This window comes from Balaenoptera physalus, assembly GCF_965194825.1.
Source record: "Balaenoptera physalus genome assembly, chromosome: 1".
NCBI classification, from domain to species: Eukaryota; Metazoa; Chordata; class Mammalia; order Artiodactyla; family Balaenopteridae; genus Balaenoptera; species Balaenoptera physalus.
Window position 1 is genome coordinate 179,960,028 of NC_138882.1, and position 26,027 is coordinate 179,986,054.

The 26,027-nt window shown below is 36.7% G+C and overlaps 1 protein-coding gene across 23 annotated transcripts in view; it reads left to right on the top strand.

Moving 5' to 3' along the window:
- Window positions 1–26,027, top strand: part of EIF4G3 (eukaryotic translation initiation factor 4 gamma 3) — a 367,587-nt gene that overhangs the window by 1,192 nt on the left and 340,368 nt on the right. The window lies entirely within an intron of this gene.

Sequence of the window (26,027 nt, forward strand, 5' to 3'; positions counted from 1 at the left end):
AATTTCATGTTATTTGCTTGATTGTAGAATTTTTGGACAGCTTTGATTAAAAAGACTTGGTGACGAGGTATTTTAGTTAAAAACCAGCCGGTGAAGGTAAAACATTGAGTTCATGAATTCCACGGAGACTTAGAAAGGTATTATTAGCTACCTTAGAATAACATTTCATCATGCATCCCTCCCCCCAATCCATTGTATTTGTGTAAATCAATAAATAATCATTGGATGTTAGATGTGTTGTGTTTTTGTATTTGTGTCATCGTGTGTTTGACTTTTAGAGAGAGTAGGGTATTTGAGTAAGTGAGAAGCTAACTGCTGTGAGGGCCACAGATTATTTCACAGTCTGTAGTTTGATTCTTGTCTGTGTCCATTGCTTTGAGAAGGGGAAGGTATCTCCCTTCTAGAGTCATTCCAGGTCATCGTTTTGGTTTCTGTCAAGTGCCATTTTCTCTATTCTTTGAATATTATTAGTCCACATTTTTTCAATCCAAGCAGTGGTGGCGCAGAGTAAGATAAATTCCATTCCAGTGTCATGTGTGTACTGATTTCATAAGGTTGAACTGCAAGATTCTGTTCAATTAAGAATTGTTCACCAATGAGAATGGTTAGTGATACCTGAGTGTTTGTTGCTCCTCCAAAACCTGGTTAGTTTTGATCAGTATCCCTAGTTGCTTTACTCTGGGGGAAGAAGTTTGGCTGATATGCCTACTTCGAGGTGGAATTCAGTGCTGGATCTCTTAAACATATCTTGACTTAATGCTTTGTGAGTTTAAATTCCTTTTTAATTTCAGTTTGTTTTTTTTTTGTTTTTTTTTTGGTCTTGATTGCCCATATTTGGTTAGGGCTCTAAGTTTCTATACTGCGCCACCAAGTAAATTATTCCTTACCTGCGTCTTGGAGCTGTTTTGGAAATTAAATGAAAGGAGGTCCACAGTATGTTTTCTTGACTACAGAGTGATAAGTAAGGACCTGAGTGTTGAATATGACAGTGCTTGGTGAGTTTGGTGGTGTTATTTGGACACAAAGAGCTGTGACTTAAGTGTTTCAAGTGTACTTTTTCTCAGCGCATTTCACAAAGGAAGGACTTATAAAAGCTGTGAGTTGGTTGCAACATAAAAGTAGTTACTACTACTTCAACAGTTGTTAAAGGGGATTTAAGATGTAATTTCTAGTGGAAATAACTTTTATACCTATACGTAGTAATATAGGATACTTGGTTTTATGTGGCTTTAAGTTTTTACTTTGCCTCATGTCCTCGAAGTAAGATTAAATTTTCTTCTTGATGTATTTCACAATTCTATTATCTTCTCTTTGCTTTATACATTGAAAGGTTACAAATTGCTAAAATCTAAAAGCTTGTATAGTAAATGAAGTGTAGATTACAGATTTCATTACAACATACCAATGGTGAAATGTTATCAGTGGTAATGGGGAATTGGTTAAAAATGGATTGAAATAGAGCAATTCTGCTTTTGTACACTGAGTGTGGGAATTTGTATTTGTTTGATGAAAGTGGTTATCGTATAAGTTGATACACATTGAAGCATTGAGACTGGAGTGCAAATTTGGAGCTGCTCTTTCTATGGCTTGATTAACTCTCCAGTTCCTCAAAATATACGGGTGCAGTTGTGTTTGAATTGAATTAATAAGTTCAGATAGTATTTTAAATTTGTAAAAATATTAGAGATTCATGTAACAAGATGTCCTTCATTTGTACTTAGTGTTCAAGTGACAAATCAGAAATGATAGTGAATTTGAATTTAAACGGAACCTGCTTAAGTAAGCATTGGCATGGCGTGGCAGGCTCATAAGGCCATTTCATGGAAAGACGCCTTTGACTGCTGAGAGGCAAGGGATGGGGCATGGCAGAGGGTGGGCAGGAATGGTGGGGATGAAAGAAGAAGATAAACCCTGATATAAAAAGTGCTAATGGCAAGGGAGAAATATGCTTGGAGTTTTATAACATAATCCAATATGAATAGTTTATGAAATTGGCACCTTAGGATACTTGCCTTGAGATTTGCTCACCTCAGCTTCCCAGTATGAGGTTCCAAGAGGCTCTACTGAGAATCTCAATAGTGATTCTTAACCTTTTCTGGGTAACAAACAACTTTGACATTTTGATGAAAGCTTGTAGATCCTCTCCACAGAAAATTGTACATGCATAGAAAATCTTGCTTACATTTTCAGGGAGTTCTTGGGTCCCCATTAAAAGCCTAGTTCTTTAGATGGAAATTGCTCACCCTTGAGATAATTAAAGATAAATGAGTTTGAATTCAGGTCCCCAAGTAGTTCTGACTTAAACAGAACAATTTTGCAGTCTGTTATGAATACATGGTGTTCTATTTATATGGAAAGACTTCAGGGTGTAATTTCTCTCAGGGCTGCTGACACTTCTGGGGAGTCTAGTTACTGTTTGGGGGGAGTTGGTTTGGTTAAGAAATCAGAGCAGTGGGTTCTTTAAAGGAACTAAATTTGGCCTGTGGTGACCCAAAAATGACTTGTGTCCTCAGCTATTTTGTCTTAGATAGGACATACATTAAAAGCAAATATTCCCTTTTTTTTTTTTTTTGGTATTACGGTTTTCCTTTTTTTGTGTTCTGTGTTGATTTTCAGTTTTGTAGGCTGAAGCTAATAATGTTTGCTTTCTTCTTTTTTGCCTCTACCAAAGCTAAATCTGAATAATAACAATAGTGTTCATTTATTGAGTGCCTACTATTCTAGGAGCCATACATACATGGTTTTATTTAATTCTCACAAGGACTGTAGTGAATCTGTATATATTCCTCATCTGTAAAATACTGTCTGTATTTTACAGATGAGGAAACTAAAGTTCAGAGAAGTTAAGTAACGTTCCCACAGTTGTCTCTCTAGTAAGTAGTGGACTGCAGTTCAGACCGTGGTTCCAAAGCTTATGAATGTCCTTTGTAGTATGCTGTGCTACTTCTTACCAAGTCTGCATGTGGAAGTGGAAGGAAGGATACCCTCCCATGTTTGATAGCTAGGGGAATCTGTATAAAGTAAAGGAGCTCTGTGGAGTAATCTAGAATTCAGTGATGCTGCACCTTGTTTTAATTAGCTCATAGCCACACACTGCTAGACAAGTAGGTTATCTTTACCTCATTGAGCCTTAAAGCATAGGAATAGACCTGCCACATTTGATTCAGTGCATGTTTCTGCTTGTTCAGATGTTAGCAAGGCCTCCAGCAAAATACCTTTATAACTAGCAACTAGAACTCTGTAGCTTACGCAGTGGCCAGCAGTCTGTTTACTCCTAAGCCCCATCATCAACAAAGATGGATCTGTGCTTCGAGAGAGCAGATCCTCATCATCCTCTTCTAGCACGGGAGAGAGGGAGACCAATGCAAGATGGAGATAAAGAAGGAAGAAAGTTAGATGCCTGAGTCACATCAGCTCACATCAGTCACATACTGCTGCTACTCCCTGTCCTAGGCTTATGGGTATTTTCTGTCAAACTGAGAATTTAAATTACCTAAGGACTGATATGGTGCTTTTCCACATTGGGGTTTCTGATAAGATTTTTACAAAACGTCTGCTAAAAAATGTTTGAAACCCGTGTTTTAAATCATAATAGGGTTGCTATTTGTATTGGAGCTTTAATCTAAGTGGCAGGTTTTAAAATTGTTCATTTATCCAGCACCTACTGTGTGCCATACTCAGTGCTAGGTCTGGGGTTGAAATCTTTGCCCTCAAAGAACTTGGTCCAGACAGGTAAACGGACAGAATACCATGAGGCAAGTACAATAACTCTGCTATAAGAGCCTAGCCTGGGGGAAGGAGGAATTAGGGCTTCCTAGAAGAAATCTGAGCTAAATTAGAAGGATGAGTAAGAATTACCCAAGGTTTACAGAGCTTTCACCTTCTGCCGGCTGACTTTTCACAATTCCTTTGCTGTTGCTGCTGCATAGAATTTTAGTACTAAATGGATTTCAGGCATGTTTCAGGTTTTTTTCAGGAGCAGAGAAGCTAGAAGGAGGTACCAGAGAACATGGTAATCAAAACACAATTGCTGTAGATTCAAAATATCTTCTGCATCATAATATGAGGAATTAGAGTATGAGAAGATATGTATCAGATCTGATCTCTGTGGTTGGTTCTTTCCTGGTCTCCTTCACACTCATCCCATAATACCCCCTTGCCCTTCTGATATTAAACTTTGGCTGGGAAGCAGTACCTGCTGGCCTTAAAATACAGATTTTACTTGGTGTATTGAGAAGTCCACCTGATTTGGAGTAAAAAAAAAAAATCTGGATTCAAGTTTGGCTTTTAATGTGTTATCTTGGACTAGTCACATAACTACTTTGGGCATCAGTTTCCCCTTCTCTAAAATGACGGGGTAAGACCAGTTTATAGTTTACAAAGTGATCCTCTTGAGTTGTAATGGCTTTTAATTCTGAAGATTATGGTTTGAGGTTTGTTTTGTTCTTGCAAGTAGGCGGGAAGGATTTATAGAGACCTATTAATGGTCTCTTAGTTTGTCTGATGGTCAGTGACACGTTTCTGTGGTGACTTACTGATACTAGAGGCATTCTGACGTGGATCATAGGGAAGGCAGCTTGCTCATATGAGAAGAAACCTCTGGTTTTTGTTTTATTAATGTTAGATTTAGCCAAACAGACTGAAATACTTCTGTGACTTTAGTAGTGAAGACTGTATTGTCTGTGGTGGGATTGCTTGAGGCTGTAAAATAAGGTTGCCGCCATGGTCAGATGCTGCCTTGCTCTGGGTGATGATCCAGGTAGTTCATTATGACGTATGAGGGAAAGTAAGTTCTGAAGTAAACTCCTGTGATGAGAAACAATCTATTTTTACTTTAGGAATAATACTTCGAGCTAATATAATACGAAATGAAGTATTTCCTGATTATTAGGTAGGCGCCTGACTTCAAGTAATGTGTAAACTGCAGGTGAGATTTACATGGATGAAATATTGCAGGATCCCAAGATACTTCTGAATTCTCAATTGGTTCCTAGTTCTTTGGCTTGCTGCCAATCAGAAGTTTTTCAGTCTCCTATACTCTTAACTGAAATTTGAGATAGTTTGAACTATTTAAAGTACATTTGAAATTTGTCAGTTTTTATGATCTTTATTAACTAGTAGTTGTTTTGTACTTTTTTGAGCCCTGTGTGTGTGTTTCCTGACTCTTCTGAGACATTAAATTTTATTTGTAGAGAATGTAAACTCCATAAAGGCAGAGATTTTTGTTGCTTTTGTTCACTATTGAATTGCTAGCACCCGTAACAGTGCTTGGCAGGTAGTAGGAAGTCTATAAATATTTGTTGAATGAAACGTTGATTAAGTTAGAGTCTAGGAATCAGTTTAAGATAAGTTTTGGGGTAATAGAGATGGCATCACAACACACTTTTCGCACTCAAAGCTGCCCTAAATTGTTTGCACTGATGTGTAATTGAATTGAAAATAGTTCCATAATTTCCTTTGAGATGGCATAAGCATTGACCCAGTTTACATAGCCATCTAAAATGGCTGGGTTACATTTGAAGTATAGATACTGAGGATTAGAATTTGTATAAAGGCCAAGGAGAAAAAACATTTATAGTCAAATGTTACTATTAAAATTTTTGTTTTATAATTATGAGTAACACATCATCAATTCAGAAAATTTTTAAAATATGGAAAAGTAAAAAGTCAGTCATAATCTTAGTACATAGAGATAACCACTGTTTAACATTTTGGTTTATTTCTTGTCCTTTTTTCTATGGACTTTAATTTTAATGGACTTAAAATCTGCCCTTTTTTGTAACATAACTTAAGGTTAAATTACATATAGTTTTGTATCTTGCTTATTTTGTTACTTAACTATCTGCCAGCAGAAACTACTTTTTGAATAGTTTTATTCTTCATCAATTTGGAATGAACTATTTTTGTTTCTTTGGAAAGGTCTTCTTTCACCTTTGGCTTGTAGCTCAGAAGTTATCACTACACATTAGAAAGAGAAGGGCTGAAACCTTTATCAAGAAGTCAAACATTTTTGACTTGTGCCTATAATGTTTTGCATTATTTACGACATTAAAACTTGATCTAACTTCACAGATTTTCCCCCCTACAGTTATGTACATTTAAAAAATTATTCCTTTGAATCCATCTTCATCCATATATTCAATCATACTTAAAAAAGACGTGACCAGGGTGGTATTTGCTAGTTATGAATTGTATACATGTGTGATATTGCCTTGATTCCTTTAATTTGTTTCAACAAACGTTGGTATTATATGGAGTGATTGAGGAGGGAGGAAAAGACCATATGCGGTCTCATGTGGAGTTAGGGAAATAAGATTGAAACATGGGAACAAACAGAATTTTGGAATAACAAGGGGGGAAACTAGGTGGCAATAGAAATAAGTACAGCCAGTTTTGAGCCAGAATACAGTATTTTTACATTGAGAATGGAAAGGACTGAACCTTGAAGATAGAATGGAGGAATGTAAGAAAGAAAGGGTGAGTGACTCCTGACTCTTTCTAGGCCCTAGAAAATAGCATATAAGAAACAATTTGAACTGAAAGATGAATTTTTAAAAAATTAAAAAGAAGAGTTTAAGCCTGTAGTCAGGCTTAAGAGTTTAACCCTGTAGTCAGGGTTTGGTTCGGCAGAGAGGAATGGATTGTGGTGAATGGGTGATCAGCATGAACAAAGATTTGGGCCTGAAATAAGCACGGTGTATGCTGGATTGTAAGGGTCCTGAGCAGTATGCTTGGAGTGGAGGAGTCTTGAGGTTGAATGCTTGAGATAATGGATCCAGATTCTAGAGGACTTTGAATGAATAAGAGAAGAGCTTAGACCTCACTTGTGCAAAACCATTGCTCTTTTTTTTGGACAGCTTTATTGAGATATAATTTGCATACCATACAAGCCACCCATTTACAGTGTACAGTTCAGTGGTTTTGAGTATATTCACAGAATTCTGCAACCATCACCCTAATAAATTTTGGAATATTTTCATCACTCCCAAAAGAAACCCATTAGACTCACCAGGTCCCCCCCCCCCCCCAGTTCTCTCTGCCCTAGGCAAGTACTAATCTACTTTCAGCCTATAGAGATTTGCCTATTCTGGACATTTCGTATAGGAATAATACAATATGTGGTCTTTTGTGAGTGGTTTCTCTCACTTTGCATAATTTTTTTGTGGTTCATCTATGTTGTAGCGTGTTTTAGAACCTTTTTTTTAAATTGTTGGAGAATATTCCAAGTATTACATTTTCTTCATTCATCTGTTGATGGGCGTTTGGGTGGTTTAAACTTATTTACTATTATGAATAATTATAATTGTGTGGATGTATGTTTTCATTTCTCTTGAGTATATACCTAAGAGTACAGTTGCTGGGTTTTATGAGGTAACTCCATGTTTAACATTTTGATTAACTGCCAAACTGTTTTCCAAAGTGACTACCATTTTACATTCCTACCAGCAAAAGATGAAGGTTCCAACACTTGGCATTGTATACGTCTTTTCGATTATAGGCCGTTCTAGTGGGTGTGAAGTAGTATCTCATTGTGGTTTTGATTTGCTTTTCCTTGATGACTAATGATGTTGTGCATCTTTTTGTGGGCTTATTGGCCATTTATCTTTGGAGAAATGTCTGCTCAAATCCTTTGCCCAGTTTTTAGCTTGGTTGTCTTTTTATTATTGAGTTGTAAGAGTTCTTTATATATTCTGGATACAAGTCCCTTTTCAGATATAACATTTGCAAATATTTTTTCCCATTCAGTGGTTCATCTTTTCACTTTTCACCCTCCGAAGCACAAAAGTTTTTAATTTTGATGAAGTCCAATTTATCTGTTTTTCTTTTGTCACTTGCGCTTTCATATTGTGTCTAAGAAGGCTTTGCCTAATTCAAGGTCATGAATATTTACTTCTTTGTTTACTTCTAAGAGTTTATAATTTTAGTTTGTACATTTAAGTCTCTGATCCATTTTGAGTTAATTTTTGTGTATGATGTTAAGTAGGGGGTCCAAGTTTATTTTGCATTTGGATATCCAGTTGTTTCAGTACTATTTGTTGAAAAGACTGTTCTTTCCTCATTGAATTGTCTTGGCACTTTGTCAAAAATCAATTGCATTTCTTTTGTTTCGTTTTTTTTTTTTTTTTTTTTAATTGGGAAGCTGGTGATGAAAACAGTAGTTTTGAAGATTTATTTGGTTGAGGTGTGCAAGTTGAAATAAGGAACAGGAAAGATTAGGAGAGTAGGAATGGCATCACAGAACTATGTAAGGTTTTATAATCCATTAAATGTTTGAGATTTAGTGAGGTGTGCTAATTTTTTATGACTTATTGAATAAATAAACTTTGACCATTTCTTCCTTTTGTATAATGCCTAGAACTATTCAAAAGAGATTTTGCCTGCTTCTATTATTAAGATAATTCCTATTAGGCAGTGATAATTTTGTAAGAAGTAAGGTATGGGCATTTGACTACTTTGCTGTCCTGTGAAGAATTGAAATTGTAAGTTACAAATTCTTGGGTTATTGTATTTCACATAGAATGTTAGTTCTGCATAAAGCATTTATGTAATTTTCAAGTTAAATTTGATTTTTTTATTTATTAGGTTATACCCTCAGTCTACGCTAATGTTTCTTTATATTATTATAAAGAAACAAAGTAGAGAAATACTGCTAAATCTCTAACAGGATTCTTTTTACTATTTAGGAAAAGACCACATTAAAGAAGAGGCTCTGTATAACCTTTCAGGTCTGATAAAAACAGGGTTTATTTGCTTTGGATGAAGATTTGCCACACACAAGAAACTTCTTCAGTGACTTGAAATATTACAGTGTGGGAATGGGGTTGCTGATTTTTAAAGATTATGTCTGTCTACTTTTTAAGTTTTATAAATTACTATGCATCTCTTTAGCTTAGTTCTTACTATATATGCAAAGGAAGAGGGTCTTAATTAACCTAAATGTAGAATTTTAAGGACATCAATACCTGGTTAATATTGTTGAGTCTTTGAGGCTAATATGTCATATTCAGCTGATACTTTCAATATTGTTGATCTTTTTCAGAAATAATAGAATTTGGAACCAGTCCAACTTCCTGAGGTAACTGCTGTTTCAAAAGCATACAGCAGAGTACTTAACCTTAGCTTATTACCTTTTATGCAGTGACTGGGTGAGTGTACTTGAATGTGGTACATTTTAGGCAAGGCAGTGAAAGCTGAATGCTGCTCTGGAAAGTCAGTGATTTCATTCTTGACCTTTAAAAAATCATAATTAAAAAATCGAAGCATGTAAGTATGCATTAGCTTACTTTCGCATTACATAAGTCTACTTTGGGGATCCCCCTGTCCAACTTTATGGCCCTCTCCCTCAGGGGCGTTTGTTCAGAGGCTAAGGGAAATGAGGATGACTTGCCTAAGCATCAAGTTTATGCCAGCTCAAACTGATTTGAGATCTTTAATAACATGAACCACTTTGACCTACTAGTAGGGTAACCGAAGATCCCCTTTCTCCTGTAATGGTCCTGGTTTGGATGGTAAATTATAGGGTCATCCTACCTAGTAACCATTATATAGCTTAGAAAATTAGGCATCTTTATGCTATTTCTAGATATGTTACTAAAATGCTTTGTGAGGCAGCAAAACATTTTATATCCTTTGGTCCAACAATTTGTATTTTGTATTTGACCTTGTAGTTATTATAGAAGTCTTTGACATTAGCATGTCAACTAAGTAGGAGCAAGGTATTGTCAGCTCCCAAAAAAAAAAACTTGATTTGAACTAATTTTAGACTTGCAGAAAACCTGCCAAAATAGTGGGAGGAGTTCCCTTGTATCTCTCACCTCCTTCCCCTACTGTTAGCATCTTCCATAACCAGTATAATCATCAAGAACAGGAAATTACCATTGATACAGTATTTTCAGCTAAACTACAGACCTTATTAGAATTTTTACCAATTTTTCCACTATCCTTTTAGTTATTATTTTTCCTTAGTCTTTTCCAGTCTGTGATTGTTCCTCTGTCTTTCCTTATCTTTCATGACCTTGATGCCTTTGAAGATTACCAGTCAGTTATTTTGTAGTATGTCCCTCAGTTTGGGTTTATTTGATGTTTTCTCATGATCAGAATGAGGTTATGAATTTTGGTAAGAATAGCAGAATGCATCCTTTAGTAGTGTATCATATCAAGAAGTTCGATAGTGTATCATATTAAGAAATTCCTGATGTCCGTATGTAATGGTTACTTTGATTACTTGGTTAGATTGGCGTCTGCATGGTGGGTCATTCTACTGTGGCGTTACTATCTTTCTCTTTGTAGTTGATAAGTATCTTGTGGAAGACTTTGCAAATACTGTTTCTCCTCACACTTTGGCCCACTAATTTCAGCAACTGGTGGATCTTAACATGCAACGTTTATTAAGTTTGTGGTTGCATAATTGGGGCTATTTCTCTCTTCTACATTTATTAACTGTAATTCTGCTGTGAGGAAGAGCTCTCCTCCATTTATTGATTTATTTTATTATATATTTATATCATCACGGAGTCACGGATATGTATTATCATTATTTGTTTTGTTGCTCAGATTATTCCAACTTTGGCCATTAGGAGTTCCTTCAGATTGGCTCCTGTGTTTTTCTACCCAGCCACCAACCTGTTTGTTTTTTGCCGTGCTATGCGGCTTGCAGGATCTTAGTTCCCCTACCAGGGATTGAACCCAGGCCCCTAGCAGTGAAAGTGTGGAGTCCTAACCACTGGACTGCCAGGGAATTTTGCCCACACCCCCCCCTTTCTTTTTTAAAGCATTTCTTTACTTTCTGACAACACAAGATGTTTCAGGTTCATATTGTATTTTTCCTGCCTCAATGCTGTGATCAAACACTTCTCCAAGAAATCCTGACTCTTTTTATTGGAAAATGGTATTAGTGACCAAGCTCTGGGCCGAGGTGTGTTCAATGTTACTGGAATGTCATTGCTTCTAGGCCCTATCGGCAGACAAAATTAGGAAATATATATATATATATGTATATATATATACACTAACCCACTTGTATACACATTATCTGTATTTCTGTATTTGTATATACGTTAAAAACCACGAGTTTATACTAATAGCTCGAGTTCCACTGCAATGCCACCCAGTTTGTTTTAACATTCCCCTTTTCCTTATTTATTAAATATCTCCAATAATGAGAAACCTGGCTCTCATTATCTACAATCTACTCAGCTAATTATAGTATACACATAAAAAGTTTGAGAATTGCTAACCCTATTCCTCTACTTTTAGTTTTGATTGTTTATTTTGGATATGTGAAACATTACTCTGGTTCTAAGAGTCTGAGTTATATTAAAAAAAAAAAAAAAGATATACTTAGAGAAGTGTTACTCCTATCTCTGCTACCCAGTTTCTCTTTCCCCCTTCTTTCCCACCTGTACCTGGAGGTAACCAATCTCTTAATTTCTGGTTTATCTTTCCTGTATTTCTTTTATACAAATGAGTAGATACCTGTACATTTCTTATATCCCTTTTCTTACATGAAGGTAGCCATGTGGTCCTGGTGAATCCCCTAATTCCTTGAGTTCTAGTTTTCTCATCTGTAAAATGAGGAAAATAGTACCTCTCTCCTTTTCCAAGGGTTATGATAATGATTGAGATAACGAAAGAGAAAATGCTTTCTAAACTTTATGATGGCGTTTATAAGGCAACAGCATTAGTGGTTTCTGTCCAGGGAAATGACTTATTTGACCTTGTGACACAGTACAAGAAGCTTTTGTTACTGTGAAACAATTTGAGAATTAAAACATAGTTTTTTTGTTGTTCTACTTTTTCATTTTTATTATTTTTACCAATTTTCAGTATGGTTTTAGGTTATCACAGCGTATCATGTGTAATTACTTAATTTTTTATTTTTGAGCTTGGCCAGCATCTGAATTCCCCAAGAGTCAACGTTTTTAATTTGTATTAAAACTTGGTCAGATTTAAAAAGTATTCCTTCTTCTGTTAGCAGAGTAGATAAAAGAAGGAAATGTGTAGAGGTTTTTGTATTGTTTTTGTTTTTGCTTTGTTTTGCTCCCAGAGACTTGAATTTGAAGGGCTTTTTATGTTTAGGTTGTATTGGGAACTGCAGGTCCAGTGTCTTTACTTCATATCTAACAGTTTGATTTAGTCAGAAGATGTACGTATTTCACATTCTTTGAGTTTTTAAGAGTAAATTCTTTTGATGAGATTTGAGGTCGGAGACGTACTCTAGTTAACCCTGTGGAACCCATGGATAAACCACCTACATTGTTTTTTATTGTTGTTAAATTTTGAACGCCAGGTCTGATGAATTGTTTTACCTGAAGGAGCTTAACTGAAATAGAAATTTAGTCATTAAAAGTTACAGTTCATATGCACTTTAAAAATCACAACCCCCTTTCTTCAATTAACCATATATTTATCACGGAGTCTAGGTACAAAAAGTAAGTCTGCATACATTTAGTGAAATTAAGGCTTTGGTCTATTCATAGGAGTACTGTGTGTGAAAATGAGTGGCAGTGGTAAGGACAGTTGTGAGAAGCCTCCAACTGTCAGATGGCAAAATAGCCTTCACACACATACTGCTGGTCACTCTTTCTAATTTTTCTCAGAATATTTGGAGAGGCAAGTCATGTTTCTTTTGTATTCCAGAAACATTTGTGAAAATAGCTTAGTTGCTATTCAACTGAATGGAAGAGGACAACTGGTAATGGTAAGGTTAGGATGCTCAAGGGAGAAGGAAAGAACTAGTAGAATCTTGAGAAAAGAATAAGAAGTAGAACAGGGAAGGGAAATATTGGTCATTGTTTTGATACCACAGGTTAAGCTAACAGTGCCTGAGGCTTAGTAGACACACAATCATTGTTTATTAAATGAACAAAGGAGCAAGTTTTATTAAATAATAGTACGTGCTAGCTGTTGAAGGAGATACAAAAGAAACCTGAAATGTGCTCTCTGCCTCTTATGTACTCTAGTCAAACAGTTAAAAATTTAAGGTGCTCTCTGAATGGAGGTAGGAGATCAGAGGCCTGAAAGATCAGTGAGAACTAGAGGAATAGGAAGTAAGATTTGGGTAGATGTAAGGGGAAGGGCATTTGCAGTTTATTTATTTATTTATTTATTTAGCTAGCTAGCTGCACTGGGTCTTAGTTGCCGTATGTGGGATCTTCTACTTGTGGCGTGCGGGGTCTTCAGTTGCAGCATACAGGATCTTCAGTTGAAGCGTGCAAACTCTTAGTTGTGGCATGTGGGATCCAGTTCCCTGACGAGGGATTGAACCCAGGCCCCCTGCTTTGGGAGCGCAGAGTCTTAGCCACTGGACCACCAGGGAAGTCCCAGGACAATTACAGTTGAGGGAGGATACATTTATAGCAGTTAGGAAATGGTACATAGTATGTTTGGGGCAGTCAGAAGACCTGCTTGGCTGAAATGGAAAACATAGAATGTGCAGTACATGTGATAGTTTTGGAGACTTTTGCGTATTTAGCTAAATAATCTGTACTTTTATCTTGTAGTAGGTGGAAGTTTATTGAAGACTTAAGACCTGCTAACATGTTTGGTCATTACCGGAAGATGAAGATTGTGCTGAATGGGTTGAGAGAGACAGGAGATATGGAGACTATATGCTAGTTCCATTAAATGTTTTCCAAGGTTTTACTGCTGCACATTGAGGCTAGAGGGAAGTGAAAAGGAAAGGATGGTCATAACATGAAAGCTATAAAAGAAAGAAAGATTTGACCATCCTTGATAAAAGAAAGTAAAAAGTTAAAACTGACTCCAAGCCTTTGAGACTGGAAAATTATGCTGTCATTGATGGAGTAAGAAAGATGTAGGGTTTAATTTTATATCACGTTTTGAGATAGTGGGCAGATAAATTCAGTTTAGGACTTGTTGGATTTGAAATGAATGGAACGTCTTACTCATTTAACAAATGGAGATAACTGGACATGTTTGGAAATAGGGAGATGAAGGTCACATGAGCAGAAAGGGCTGGGAAAACAAATGTGTGAAAATATAAGCATAATGGAGAATGTGAAGAGAAAAGCAAAGGTTCTAAGTCCATGCAGTGTCCAGTGATTTGATGAAGATGATGAAACTGTAGAAAAGAGGAAGCGGCTGAGAGGAAAGAGAACCAAGAAAGCACAATATTTTTATGCTTTCCTGGTTAGGTTCCCACTGAGCTTTATGTAGCTGGAGAAAGTGACATTTAATACTTGACAGGTAGCCTTTTGATTTTTAAAAAAAAATTATTTATTTTTGGCTACGTTGGGTCTTTGTTGTTGTGCGTGGGCTTTCTCTGGTTGCGTTGAGCAGGGGCTACTCTTTGTTGCGGTGCATGGGCTTCTCATTGTGGTGGCTTCTCTTGTTGCGGAGCACGGGCTCTAGGTGCACAGGCTTCAGTAGTTGTGGTACGCGGGCTCAGTAGTTGTAGCTCACGGGCTCTAGAGCGCAGGCTCAGTAGTTGTGGCGCACGGGCTTAGGTGCTCCGCGCATATGGAGTCTTCCCAGACCAGGGCTTGAACCCGTGTCCCCTGCATTGACAGGCGGATTCTTAACCACTGTGCCACCAGTGAAGTCCTAGCCTTTTGATTTAAACTCCAAATTCTGCTTAAGTAATTGTTGCTACATTTAAGGAAGATTGGGGACCGAAGAGAAATTTCTTTCTCTTTCTTTGCAAGCCTGAAATTAGTCCTTGATGGACTTTGGTTTGGGTAGTTATATTTAAATCTATACTTTTGCTTATTCTCTATAATAATGGCATATTTTATAATAAAAACCTTTAAATATACTTAAATCACATATTATCTACCTTGGCTACTTGAAAGCTGTTGTTATTGGGGTTCTGGGCTCAGTTATATGAAATCATTCATTTGAATTCACATTTTTAATAAAGGATTTTATATATTAATCAGGAATTAAGCATAGCATAATGAACTCAGTGTTACCACCCTTAATTGATAAATTTCAAGAAGGAGAAAAGGAACTGATGTTTTAGCGAGTTTTTGTCTCGTTATTGTGGACTGATGTATAATTTCTTAAGCTTTTTGAAATAGTGAAAGTATCTTGTGGATGATGAATTTTTGTACCTAAGGAGTTTGGTTTACAAGTTGGGAACTGCTTTGTTAGTCCAGTATTTGTACCAGCTGGGAACTGGTGATTTGGCAAGCTGTTTCACATGGAATGTAGAACAAAGCAGAGATGGGATACTTTCTCCATAGGTTCTAAATAGAAATCTGTTTTGGGGACGTCCCTGGCAGTGAGTCCAGTGGTTAAGACTCCGTGCTTCCACTGCAAGGGGCATGGGTTCGATCCCTGGTCAGGGAACTAAGACCCCGCATGCCACATAGCACAGCCAAAAAAAAAAAAATCTGTTTTCTTGTTTATGTATCCCAGCTTAGTCATTCAGTAGATATTTATTGAGCACTGACAATGTGTCCTGGGCTAAGCACGGAGAAATTAGAAATAAGTCATAGTCTTTGCCCTCAAGAAGTTTACAGTCCTAATGCAGGAGACAGATATGTAAGAGGGTAAGTAAACAGGAATCAGAAAGCATAGGACCCGTGAGAGCTCTGAGGGGGGTCACTTCACTTAAGGGTGTGGGTGGGAGAGAATTGGGAGGAATGAGGGAAGAGGCTTCCTGGAGAAGGGGGTACTTCTAAACAATCTGGAAGGATGATTGAGCCACGTGAAAGATAATGGTAGGACAAAGAGTATTTCAGCCATGAATCAGCACATACAGAGACTTAGGACAGTGAAAATGACTTGTTCATCATTGCTGGAACAACAGTTTGGAGGGGAGAAGTGGATTATCAGAGGCCACAGAAAAGGGCCGTATAAGCCATGCTAAGGAGCACGGATTTCAGCCAGATGACAGTGAGGAGCCATCAAAGCTGTAGGCTGGGGAATGATGTGGCCAATTTGTGTTTTAGAAGGACCCTTCTGGAATGTTGTTAGGCAGGAGGATCAGATTATATATTTTTAGTAAATAATTCAAATCCAAGATTGATACGTGGGTTATAATTTTTACTTGGGACTCTTAAGATAGGTTGTATATACTTTTCCTAAGGATGACTTTCAGTTCATTTACTTTTTTATCTGCAGTTTTCCAGATTTATGAATTATGTGTAGATATTTTTGTTTAAGAGACTTGGAGCTAGGTTAATTTCCCTGGTTTTTACCAACCTGTATTTAAAGATAACTCGGACTTTATATATTTTAAAAAACACATGTAGTTCTGATTTAAGTTTCAGCCTTTGTTTACAGTTGATGCATGGTTTGTAGGAGATTCACGGTGGATAGCTTGTAAGTTTATAGTTTAGAAGGCATATTGTCTTGGTACTCAAATAAAGGAACACTTAATAGTGAAAGTACCTCCTGGCTAACAGGGCATCTTTTGTCATAGATATATATGTATTGTATATATCTATATCTCCTTGTTAGTTCAGCTGGGAATTTGAAATATTAGGTTAATTTGACTGCCTTTGAAATGAAAAGGGAAATTATTAAGGTGTAATGCCCAGATGAGCCATGGGATATGAAACGAGAAAGCAATTAGGAGTTGTTTCTCAGCCCAGTACTTTATTGGAAATCACAACTTTGAAAAATATATTTGGATAAAAGCTCTCCAGAGAGTGGGCATAGAGGGAACCTACCTCAACATAATAAAGGCCATATATGACAAACCACAGACAACGCTGTTCTCAGTGGTGAAAAACTGAAACCATTTCCTCTAAGATCAGGAATAAGACAAGGTTGCCCACTCTCACCACTATTAATTCAACATAGTTTTGGAAGTTTTAGCCACAGCAATCAGAGAAGAAAAAGAAATAAAAGGAATCCAAATCAGAAAAGAAGGAGTAAAGCTGTCACTGTTTGCAGATGACATGATACTATACATAGAGAATTCTAAAGATGCTACCAGAAAACTACTAGAGCTAATCAATGAATTTGGTAAAGTAGCAGGATACAAAATTAATGCACAGAAATCTCTTGCATTCCTATACACTAATGATGAAAAATCTGAAAGAGAAATTAAGGAAACACTCCCATTTACCACTGCAACAAAAAGAATAAAATACCTAGGAATAAACCTACCTAAGGAGACAAAAGACCTGTATGCAGAAAACTGTAAGACACTGATGAAAGAAATGAAAGATGATACAAACAGATGGAGAGATAGACCATGTTCTTGGATTGGAAGAATCAATATTGTGAAAATGACTATACTACCCAAAGCAATCTACAGATTCAGTGTAATCCCTGTCAAACTTCCAATGACATTTTTCACAGAACTAGAACAAAAAATTGCACAATTTGTATGGAAACACAAAAGACCCCGAACAGCCAAAGCAATCTTGAGAAAAAAAAAAATGGAGCTGGAGGAATCAGGCTCCCCAACTTCAGAGTATACTGCAAAGCTACAGTAATCAAGACAGTATGGTACTGGCACAAAAACAGAAATATAGATCAATGGAACAGGACAGAAAGCCCAGAGATAAACCCACACACATATGGTCACCTTATTTTGATAAAGGAGGCAAGAATATACAAAGGAGAAAAGACAGCCTCTTCAGTAAGTGGTGCTGGGAAAACTGGACAGCTACATGTAAAAGAATGAAATTAAAACACTCCCTAACACCATACACAAAAATAAACTCAAAATGGATTAAAGACCTAAATGTAAGGCCAGACACTATAAAACTCTTGGAGGAAAACACAGGAAGAACACTCTTTGAAGTGTGTTGCTGTGAAGTGTAAATCACAGCAAGGTCTTTTTTGACCCACCTCCTAGAGTAATGGAAATAAAAACAAAAATAAACAAATGGGACCTAATGAAATTTAAAAGCTTTTGAACAGCAAAGGAAACTATAAACAAGACGAAAAGACAGCCCTCAGAATGGGAGAAAATGTTTGCAAACAAATCACGAACAAAGGCTTAATCTCCAACATATATAAGCAGCTCATGCAGCTCAATATTAAAAAAACAAACCACCGGATCAAAAAATGGGCAGAAGACCTTAGTAGACATTTCTCCAAAGAAGACATACGGATGGCCAAGAAACACATGAAAAGCTGCCCAACATCACTAATTATTAGAGAAATGCAAATCAAAACTATAATGAGGTATCTCATACCGGTCAGGATGGCCATCATAAAAAAATCTACAAAAAAATAAATGCTGGAGAGGGTGTGGAGAAAGGGGAACCCTCATGCATTGTTGGTGGGAATGTAAATTGATACAGCCACTCTGGAGAACAGTATGGAAATTCCTTAAAAAGCTAAAAATAGAATTAATATATGACCCAGCAATCCCACTACTGGGCATATACCCAGAGAAAACCATAATTCAAAAAGACACATGCACCCCAATGTTCACTGCAGCACTATTTACAATAGCCAGGTCATGGAAGCAACCTAAATGCCCATCGACAGACGAATGGATAAAGAAGTTGTCGTATATATATACAATGGAATATTGCTCAGCCATAAAAAGGAATGAAATTGGGTCATTTGTAGAGACATGGATGGACCTAGAGACTGTTATACAGAGTGAAATAAGTCAGAAAGAGAATAACAAATAATTGTATATTAACACATATATGTGGAATCTGAAAAAATTGGTATAGACGATCTTATTTACAAAGCAGAAATAGAGACAGACCACAGACGTAGAGAACAAACGTATGGATACCAAGGGGGAAGGGGTGGTGGTGGGATAAATTGGGAGATTGGGATTGACATATATATACTATTGATACTATGTACAAAATAGATAACTAATGAGAACCTACTGTATAGCACAGGGAACTCTACCCAGTGCTCTCTGGTGACCTAAATGAGAAGGAAATCCAAAGAAGAGGGGATATATATATATATATATATATAGCTGATTCACTTTGCTGTACAGTATAAATTAACACAATATTGTAAAGCAACTATAGTCCAATTAAAAAAATAATTAAAAAAAAAGAAAAATGTATTTGGAGGGAATCCTTCTTATGACAGAAGGATTCTTAAAGGTGAAACACTTTTTGTTCTGAGAAGTGAAACTGAGTTGAACCAGAACAGGAGAAGGTAATTCCATTGAGTATCAGGTTATTTGGCCTCTCCGACTCTCTCAAAAAAGATTAGTAATTCATATTTTATCCACTTGTTTTCAGTTCCTTTAAATAAGCACTGAACTGTGCTTTAGTTAACAATGTTATGTGATTAAAAAGAAAAAAAAACCCAACCCTTATTTGTTTTTCTTATTGGAAGCACTTCTTCCTGTGTCTGAACATGTATAACATTAGTAGTCTATGAAGAGAACTGGGTTATTGCAATCAGAGGCACTCTCCTAGTTGCGAGAATGGTTTTTGAATGCTCTTTTAGGCACTTAAATTATTTTTGCTTTGAGAAAAGAGATTGTTCCCTGTGCTTTAGGAGCTGGTAACTAAGTCTGATGCTTATTAGCCCTTAACTAAGAAAAATGGAGCCTGCTGACAAAAAATAGGTGGTTTTATAGGCCTGTGAAACCCGACAGCATGTTCAGCAATGTGAACAATGGCAGCTGTCTTATGCTGGCTTGTCTGTTGTTCGAAGTGTAATGAAACTGCTTCTCACAAATGGCTTCACCTGCTGACTCATCTTCCAGTCCCTAAACAACCATAGTATCCAGCATTATTTAATGCTGGGATTGAGAAGAAAAAGAATCCAACTCTTAGAATCTGAGGGTAGGAATGGATCATGGAAATCCTTTAACTCAGCCCCTTCTCAGATGGCCTCGAAAGAAAGGTCATTGTGGTGGATGCCATATTTTTATAGTTATAAGAATTAGTGGTACTACTATTCAGAGAGCCATTAGAATCTTCTTGAATGATTGAGGGCTCTTTTCTGTATAGAAATCCTTGAGATGTACTTTTTAGCTTTCCTACAAAAATAATACATTCTGAAAGTGGTCGTAAGTCACTGGTACAGGGGCAGCACACATTTAACGCCTGCTGTATACTGTAGGAGGAATGTGGGAAGAAGTAAAATGAAAGATGGGCGTTGTTCCTGAAAAACTTCCAATTTAACTAGAAAATAGATATGAGAAAAGAGTGGGTAACATTTAGGAGTCAATTTATTAATGAGTGTATAAGCTGATTTACCTGATACATTGTGAAAGAGGCTTGTGTAAATTTATGTGAGCTCTTAGAGCAGTGGATGCAAAAAAATCTCTTGCAGAAGTGAAAACTTCCCAATTATATTTTAATTCTATAGATTGAAAATTACATTCCAAGAAATTGAGGCAAAATTTCCACAGAAAACACAGCGAAAACCGTTGATTTAAAATAGTGGTTCTCAGGGGTTTTTTTGTTTTTTTTTTTTAAATCTCAAGAGTCCTGTACATTATTAAACATTATTGAGGATCTCAGAGAGCTTTTCTTATGTGGGCTGTAGCTGTTGATATTTATATTAGATATTAAAATGAAAAAATTAAAAATATTCACTTAATTAAAAACAAGACAAACCCACTATAGATTAACTTAAATAATTGAAAAATAACTTTTTCAGAACAAAAATTAGTGTGAAGAGTGGCGTTTTATATTTTTGCAAATCTCTTTAATTTCTGGCTTAAAAGAATGTAACTGGATTCTCATATCTGCTTCTGCATTCATTCTGCTATACAGTGTTTTGTTTGAAGAAAATCTGGTCTCAGATCAGATTTGGGAAGGAGACTGGGAGGGAGAGGAGTATTTTAATGTCTTTCTCAGATAATTGTGGATATTCTTTATTATTATACGAAAACTTGACAATGGTAGTTTCTTTTCTTTCTTTCTTTCTTTTAAACCTAACTTTCTGACAATGGTAGTTTCTTAAAGGTTAGTTTCAATTTGGAACCTGAAACCATGTCCATGAACTTATTTGTTTATTTGGTTGTGTTGGGTCTTCGTTGCTGCACGCGGGCTTTCTCTAGTTTGTCGAGCGGGAGCTACTCTTCATTGCAGTGCACGGGCTTCTCATCGCGGTGGTTTCTCTTGTTGCCGAGCTTGGGCTTTAGGCACGTGGGCTTCAGTAGTTGTGGCTCGCGGGCTCTAGAGCGCAGGCTCAGTAGTTGTGGCGCACAGGCTTAGTTACTCCGTGGCATGTGGGATCTTCCTGGGCCAGGGATTGAACCCTACATTGGCAGGCGGATAGTGTCCCTTGCATTGGCAGGCGTATTCTTAACCACTGCGCCACCAGGGAAATCCCTCCATGAACTTCTCATGCACTTAAATCTGTTGGTTTGTATGGTACTTTGAATGGATCTTTTACCCATGCATGATTTTGTAGCATCATGCATTGATCATTTGGAAGATAATAGTTTTCAAATGTTGATAGATTTCATTATACAGTATTTGGGAAGTTTTTGAGCTCTTGGTGGTCGATACCAACTCAGCTGTGACTTATGAAGTCTGGAAGGATAATTGAAATTGCATTAGTAACCAGTCTTTGGGTTGGAGGGAAATGGATTTCATTTTCATGAAGAAGCTCCATGTTGATGATCCTGAAAATGGGGCATTTTATTGTTCTTGTGCTTTTTCCTAGTGTTAGCAGGTTTGATTATTCATTTAAGGGATGCAGAACTGGAAATAGTTGGCCTTTTCAAATAAATTTGTTAACCTGGAGGAATTTCTCTGATGGAATGTGCAGGTGTACTTTTGAACATGGCTGCTCTAAGTGCTTGGTTCCCTGTCAGTTATAGGTCTGGGAGTCTAGAACCTCTTCTAAACCTTTTAATTTCCTCATCCTCCAATTGAAGATGGATCTCAGCAGTGTCCATTTAGAGTCCTGGATCAGTTTTACCTCACGGAATTACTTTCAGTTCTTCCCCAGGCTCTGCCACTGTTTTCTTTTCTTTGAGCTTAGTCTCTTTCACTAAACAGGTATCTAGGATGAGACAGAGACTAAAATGAATTTCTTTTCCAAGTGGGATGAACGAGATGGTTTGACCTAGGATTTTGCTTCTTGTGTCCCTTGGTGATGTAACAGAAATTGGACTGTTGTTATAATAAACTTCGTTAAGGTTCTGAGGTCAACATATATCCAAGGATTACTTTGAAATCAGGCTTGGTTTTTTGTTTTTGTTTTATATAATATCATCTGCTTTTACAGAATTGTACTTTGAAAGTCAGTGTTTAAATAAAATTCTGATTGTTGTCATGTCATCATTTATAATAGCAAATCTTTTGAAACATTCTAAGGCCTAGTAATAGAGTTCTGGGCAAATTCTGGGCTCAATATCCATTGAAATACTATGTAACCCTTAAAAATGTTGCAAAACACTTATTGACATAAAAATGTCCACTTTGGGACTTCCCTGGTGGTCCAGTGGCTAAGACTCCGTGCTCCCAAAGCTCGGGGCCCGGGTTCGATCCCTGCTCAGGGAACTAGATCCCACATGCCGCAACTAAGAGTTCACATGCTGAAACTAAAAAGATCCTGCATGCCACACCTAAAAAAAATGGTCCTGTATGCCGCAACGAAGATCCCACGTGCCACAACTTAGACCCGATGCAGCCAAATAAATAAATAAATACTAAGAAAAAGTCCACATTTATTCTATGGAAGCCAGTTAAAAGTAGCATGTGTGATCAAATTTTATCTTAAAAAATATATAGAAAAAGTGCTTGTTTATACAACAGTGTTCATAGGGGCTATTTCTGGTTGCTGGTGAGATTGGGTGATTTTCATTTTCTTTCTGTGCTAAGTCTTTTTTTTTTTTTTAATTTCTGAGATATACATTTTAAAGTAATAACTAGAATTATGACTTATAACATACCAGAACATATAAGATTTTTAGAAATTTCATGTAATGTCTGAAACATTTATATTAACGTATTTCCATACAAATAACCCAAAGAAAGTTTAAGATTGTTTTTTTTTGTTTGTTTGTTTGTTTGTACTGCAGGTTCTTATCAGTCATCAATTTTATACACATCAGTGTGTACACATCAATCCCAATCGCCCAATTCATCACACCACCATCCCCACCCCACTGCAGTTTTCCCTCCTTGGTGTCCATACGTTTGTTCTCTACGTCTGTGTCTCAACGTTTGCCCAGCAAACCGGTTCATCTGTACCATTTTTCTAGGTTCCACATACATGCATTAATATACGATATTTGTTTTTCTCTTTCTGACTTACTTCACTCTGTATGACAGTCTCTAGATCCAGCCACGTCTCAACAAATGACTCAATTTCGTTCCTTTTTATGGCTGAGTAATATTCCATTGTATATATGTACCACAACTTCTTTATCCATTCGTCTGTCGATGAGCATTTAGGTTGCTTCCATGACCTGGCTATTGTAAATAGTGCTACAGTGAACATTGGGGTGCATGTGTCTTTTTGAATTACGGTTTTCTCTGGGTATATGCCCAGTAGTGGGATAGCTGGATCATATGGTAAATCTATTTTTAGTTTTTTAAGGAATCTCCATATTGTTCTCCATAGTGGCTGTATCAATTTTCATTCCCACCAACAGTGCAAGAGGGTTCCCTTTTCTCCACACCCTCTCCAGCATTTGTTGCTTGTAGATTTTCTGATGATGCCCATTCTAACTGGTGTGAGGTGATACCTCATTATAGTTTTGATTTGCATTTCTCTGATAATTAGTGACGTTGAGCATCTTTTCATGTGCTTCTTGGCCATCTGTATGTCTTCTTTGGAGAAATGTCTATTTGGTCCTCTGCCCGTTTCTGGATTGGGTTGTTTGTTTCTTTAATATTGAGCTGAATGACCTGTTTATATATTTTGGAGATTAATCCTTTGTCCGTTGATTCATTTGCAAATATTTTCTCCCATTCTGAGGGTTGTCTTTTCGTCTTGTTTATGGTTTCCTTTGCTGTGCAAAAGCTTTGAAGTTTCATTAGGTCCCATTTGTTTATTTTTGTTTTTATTTCCATTACTCTAGGAGGTGGATCAAAAAAGATCTTGCTGTGATTTATGTCAAAGAGTGTTCTTCCTATGTTTTCCTCTAAGAGTTTTATAGTGTCCAGTCTTAACATTTAGGTCTCAAATCCATTTTGAGTTTATTTTTGTGTATGGTGTTAGGGAGTATTCTAATTTCATTCTTTTACATGTAGCTGTCCAGTTTTCTCAGCACCACTTATTGAAGAGACTGTCTTTTCTCCATTGTATATGTTTGCCTCCTTTGTCATAGATTAGTTGAACATAGGTGTGTGGGTTTATCTCTGGGCTTTCTATCTTGTTCCGTTGATCTATGTTTCTGTTTTTGTGCCAGTGCCATATTGTCTTGATTACTGTAGCTTTGTAGTATAGTCTGAAGTCAGGGAGTCTGATTCCTCCAGCTCCGTTTTTTTTTCCCTCAAGACTGCTTCGGCTGTTCGGGGTCTTTTGTGTCTCCATACAAATTTTAAAATGATTTGTTCTAGTTCCGTAAAAAATGCTGTTGGTAATTTGATAGGGATTGCATTGACTCTGTAGATTGCTTTGGGTAGTATAGTCATTTTCACAATATTGATTCTTCCAATCCAAGAACATGGTCTATCTCTCCATCTGTTGGTATCATCTTTAATTTCTTTCATCAGTGTCTTATAGTTTTCTGCATACAGGTCTTTTGTCTCCCTAGGTAGGTTTTATTCTTTTTGTTGCAATGGTAAATGGGAGTGTTTCCATAATTTCTCTTTCAGCTTTTTCATCATTAGTGTATAGGAATGCAAGAGATTTCTGTGCATTAATTTTGTATCCTGCAACTTTACCAAATTCATTGATTAGCTCTAGTAGTTTTCTGGTGGCATTTTTAGGATTCTCTATGTATAGTATCATGTCATCTGCAAACAGTGACAGTCTTACTTCTTCTTTTCCAATTTGTATTCCTTTTATTTCTTTTTCTTCTCTGATTGCCGTGACTAGGACTTCCAAAACTATGTTGAATAATAGTGGTGAGAGTGGACATCCTTGTCTCGTTCCTGATCTTAGAGGAAATGCTTTCAGCTTTTCATCGTTGAGAATGATGTTTGCCGTGGGTTTGTCGTATATGGCCTTTATTATGTTGAGGTAGGTTCCCTCTATGCCCACTTTCTGGAGAGTTTTTATCATAAATGGGTGTTGAATTTTGTCAAAAGCCTTTTCTGCATCTATTGAGATGATCATATGGTTTTTATTCTTCAATATGTTAATATGGTGTATCACATTGATTGATTTGCGTATATTGAAGAATCCTTGCATCCCTGGGATAAATCCCACTTGATCGTGGTGTATGATCCTTTTAATGTGTTTTTGGATTCTGTTTGCTAGTATTTTGTTGAGGATTTTTGCATCTCTGTTCATCAGTGATATTGGTCTGTAGTTTTCTTTTTTTGTAGTATCTTTGTCTGGTTTTGGTATCAGGGTGATGGTGGCCTCATAGAATGAGTTTGGGAGTGTTCCTTCCTCTGCAATTTTTTGGAAGAGTTTGAGAAGGATCGGTGTTAGCTGTTCTCCAAATGTTTGATAGAATTCACCTGTGAAGCCATCTGGTCCTGGACTTTTGTTTGTTGGAAGGTTTTTAATCACAGTTTCAATTTCATTACTTGTGATTGGTCTGTTCATATTTTCTGTTTCTTCCTGGTTCAGTCTTGGAAGGTTATACCTTTCTAAGAATTTGTCCATTTCTTCCAGGTTGTCCATTTTATGGGCATAGAGTTGCTTGTAGTAGTCTCTTAGGATGCTTTGTATTTCTGCGGTGTCTGTTGTAACTTCTCCTTTTTCATTTCTGATTTTATTGATGTGAGTCCTCTCCCTCTTTTTCTTGATGAGTCTGGCTAATGGCTTATCAATTTTGTTTATCTTCTCAAAGAACCAGCTTTTAGTTTTATTGATCTTTGCTATTGTTTTGTTTGTTTCTCTTTCATTTATTTATGCTCTGATCTTTATGATTTCTTTCCTTCTGCTAACTTTGGGTTTTGTTTGTTCTTCTTTCTCTAGTTCCTTTAGATGTAAGGTTAGATTGTTTACTTGAGATTTTTCTTGTTTCTTGTGGTAGGCTTGTACAGCTATAAACTTCCCTCTTAGAACTGCTTTTGCTGCATCCC